The sequence below is a fragment of the Podarcis pityusensis genome (assembly GCF_964106645.2).
Source record: "Podarcis pityusensis genome assembly, chromosome: 3".
Taxonomy (NCBI): Eukaryota; Metazoa; Chordata; class Lepidosauria; order Squamata; family Lacertidae; genus Podarcis; species Podarcis pityusensis.
Genome location: NC_138026.1, coordinates 115,532,887 through 115,537,098, shown reverse-complemented (window position 1 = coordinate 115,537,098; position 4,212 = coordinate 115,532,887). Strand labels below are relative to the sequence as shown.

General features: G+C 46.2%; 1 long non-coding RNA gene across 1 annotated transcript; it reads left to right on the top strand.

The window, feature by feature from the left end:
* The first annotated feature begins 560 nt into the window (after window positions 1-560).
* Window positions 561-3,634, top strand: LOC308474749. Its single transcript, XR_013984922.1, has 3 exons — window positions 561-734; window positions 1,208-1,353; window positions 3,534-3,634. It is a non-coding gene; the product is annotated as an uncharacterized lncRNA (long non-coding RNA).
* The last annotated feature ends 578 nt before the right edge of the window (window positions 3,635-4,212 follow it).

Sequence of the window (4,212 nt, the reverse complement as noted above, 5' to 3'; positions counted from 1 at the left end):
CCACGCTTGCACAGAAGTGCCACACTAGTTGCGGACTTTTTGGGGTGCAAATGACACCCTGGAATGGATCGTGTCCACAACTAGAGGTACCGCTGTATCTGAATTTTGTGTGCCTAAGAAATGTGACTTGTCACAATTTTTACAGTACTTTCAGGGCTCCCATTTCTTTATGATTTTTCACGTCGTTCACCTCATAATACCCACCAAGGAAGATTAGATTGATGGTGAGGAGTGAAAAAGATTGTCCCGTGCTGAGCTCCTTTGAATACCTAGGAGACTCAAGTGAGGTAAATAGCCTAAATAATACTAGTTTTAATAAATATTGCATTGTTGGTGGGGGTTTCTTTTGGCACATTGCTTTTCTCCAACCCTCAGTTCTCTTCTTGTAAAATAAAATAAGAACTTGGCCTATCTTAAAGCCTTGGTGAATATAGCTCACACTATGCAAAGTATGAAGATTTTTTTATTGGGGGGGGGGGGGAAACCAGCAGTCCCTTGCTGCAATCAGCTTCATGAAATATTTTACTGACAGGTTTCTCAAGCATCTGAAACGTCACATCGTCTGCTATTGACAAACTCTCCAATAAATACAGAGTGACTGCAGATCTCTCCAGTCTCACCTCCTGTCATCTCCTTTGGGAAGATCTTGAGGCACACAAGACAGTTTGTGGAAACCATGAAGGCCTTCTGCAGCCTCTTCCTGCTTTCCCTCCTTCTACTCTTCATTTGTCCAGGTGAGTCAAAGGGCTGGTATGAGAGACAATATTGCTCTGCTTAGCATATAAAGCCCTTAACAGCTTGGGGCCACTTTACTTGCGAGATTGCCTTGCTCCACATCAGTTGTTTAGTGGGGCAGAACCTGCATTTTGAAACTCACTTCCTATTGAAACCAAGCAGTCCCTCTTTCAGCGCCTGCTAAAAACATTCTTGTTTTGACTAGCCTGCACAAATGTTAGAAAGTTGAAGTAATTTTAATTTGTGTTAGCGCTTTAACTTACTTATGTCTTAATTTTTTCTTCGTTTTACTGGGGGGGGGTTGTAAACCGCTTTGAGGGTTTGTTTGTTTTTACACTCATGTGGAATATAATTTTTATGAAGTACATTACACTTAGCTAACTCTAAAGGAATTAGATATGTTGGTTAATGGCAATGTTGACAACACTGTTATCTGACCAGTTCTTCTTCCTTTTGTTTTGTCTGTATGCAGCATCCTCTCAAAAAGTAGAAAACGGTTGGCAGTGTTCAAAAAGAAAGGGGAGCTGCATGCGTTTTAAACAATGTCTATCACCTTACAAACCCATTGGGAAATGTGATCAGAACACCCATTGTTGCAAAAAGTAAACTGCTTAAATGGCAAGTATACATTTCATTCTAAATAATAATAATAATAATAATAATAATAATAATAATTCATTATTTATACCCCGCCCATCTGGCTGGGTTTCCCCAGCCACTCTGGGCGGCCTCCAACAAAGTATTAAAATACAGTGGTCTGTTAAACATTAAAAGCTTCCCTAAAGAGGGCTGCCTTCAGATGTCTTCTAAAACTCTGATAGTTGTTGTTCTCTTTGACATCTGGTGGGAGGGCATTCCACAGGGCAGGTGCCACTGCCGAGAAGGCCCTCTGCCTGGTTCCCTGTAACTTGGCTTCTTGCAGTGAGGGAAGGCCCTCGGCGCTGGACCTCAGTGTCCGGGCAGAACGAGGGGGGTGGAGACACTCCTTCAGGTATACGGGAATAAGGCCGTTTAGGGCTTTAAAGGTCAGCACCAACACTTTGACTTGTGCTCGGAAATGTACTGGGAGCCGATGTAGATCTTTCAAGAACCTGTGTTATGTGGTCTCGGCGGCTGCTCCCAGTCACCAGAAGGCTGCCGCATTCTGGATTAGTTGTAGTTTCCAGGTCACCTTCAAAGGTAGCCCCACGTAGAGCGCATTGTAGTAATCCAAGCAAGGGATAACTAGAGCATGCACCAGTCTGGCGAGACAGTCCGCAGGCAGATAGTGTCTCAGCCTGCATACCAGATGGAGCTGGTAAGCAGCTGCCCTGGACGCAGAATTGATCTGTGAGTCCCAGGCTGCGCACCCGGTTCTTCAGGGGCACAGTTTCCCCATTCAGGACCAGGGAGTCCTCCACACCCACCCACCTGCCTCCTGTCCCTCAAAAACAATACTTCTGTCTTGTCAGGATTCAATCCGTTAGCCACCATCCATCCTCCAACCACCTCCAGACACTCACACAGGACCTTCACCGCCTTCACTGGTTCTGATCTGAAAGAGAAGTAGAGCTGGGTATCATCCGCATATTGATGGACACCCAGCCCAAACCCCCTGCTAATCTCTCCCAGCGACTGCATGTAGATGTTAAAAAGCATGGGGGACAGCACAGAACCCAGAAAGCAATGTCTAAGTTGCAACACTGGAGCCATTTCCAGGGGCCCTTGAGGGCCCAAGCACCCACCAAATTTTCCCTGTGGGTTCCCAACTGCCAGCTGCTGCTGCCATCCACTGCCTTCCCTCTGGCTATCCAGCACCACAGTGGTGACTGGGCCTCTGCCATGGGGCCTATGTTGGAGCACACTCTGGCCACAGACATGCTTCCGGGGTACGCCTGTGTCCGCGCTGGGCGTTGGTGGAAGCCTTGAAGTTCAGCCTTGGACGGGTCCAAGGCCTCTGTGGTGCCAAAGAGTGGTGATGGTAGAGGGAGAGTAAACAGTGTGCACATGCCACAACGTGACACCATGACACTTTGAGGCAGCAATGCTTCTGAACAGCAGTTGCTGAAATCCACGGGGGGGGGGGGAGGAGATTGTTCTTGTGCTCAAATCTTGTGTGTGAACTTCCCCCAGGCATCTGGTTGGCCACTGTGAGAACAGGATGCTGGACTTGATGGGCCGTTGGCCTCATCCAGTAGAGCTCCTCTTAGGTGCAACAGGCTTTTGTGGTGCTCCAGAAGCCCCCCACAAAACCTGTTTGATCACCCATAAGTATGTGATGCTCATGGAAATGAATGTCTACTGTATTGCCATTATCTCTGCAAAGCTTCTGTCCCAAGTGCCCATACAGAAGGAGCATTATGTTCCAAACTGTGTAACTCAAATAAGCCCCCACCCCAAGGCTGTATGATCCCATGTTTACATCACTGGAGCAAAATGCTTCCTTTTTAGATTCTGCATTACTTCTCTAAAGTTTGGACCTGGGTGGTGACCTGTGAAGGCCAAATTAGGTAGCCTTGGATGTAACCACATCAGACATGATTGTGCAGGTTCAACATGTCCATGAATTCATGGATGGAATAAAATGTGGGCAACTGAGCAACTTGGTGAATACTGATTGGCAGGTGGTTTTAACTCAATGGAATAGCAGAGACCTGAAGTTTGCAATAAAGGATTTTGTTAATAGGTGGGTGGAGATGAACTGGGATGATATGTCTGTCATGAAGTGTACAGAGCTTTGGAACAATGGCAGGACAATTGAATTGCCAAATTGTGTTTGTGGACACTAACCCAGATTATCATATTCCTTCTCTCACCAGGAAATAACTGATTGGAGCAGATCTAATCGATGCCTCAGTTCAGCTAAAAGAATCGTCTCCTGACCTGCTGAACTTCTTGCCAGCAAAAGAATGAGAAGATAATTGGACTCTGTCTACTTTAGTACTCTTTGCTCAATAAAAGCATTGCAGTCATTTAAATAATTGATCGTGTTTCTCTTTGGGTTAAAAGGAGGTGGGAGGAGAATGCATTATTCTTCAAGACACAATTTATAACCAAACTTTATAATGGCAGGTGTCCCCATTTCAAAGGCACAATACAGCTATGCATATCCACATTCATGCTTGAGAATGAAGATTTGAATCATCGCAGGGGGACTTTGCATCTAATCCAGCTATTTAGGCCCCCATTCAGCAAAGGAGAGGGTAGTGCTGTGGTCTAAACCACCGAGTTTCTTGGACTTGCCAATCGGCAGTTTGAATCCGTGCAACAGGGTGAGCTCCCATTGCTCTGTCCCAGCTTCTGCAGTTTAAAAACACACCAATGCAAATAGATAAATAGGTGCCACTGCAGTGGGAAGGTAAATAGCGTTTCTGTGCACTCTGGCACGCTTCACGGTGCCCTGTTGCACCAGAAGCAGTTTAGTCATGCTGGCCACATGACCCAGAAAGCTCCCTGCGGACAAACAAAGGCTTCCTTAGCCTGAAAGCAAGCTGAGCA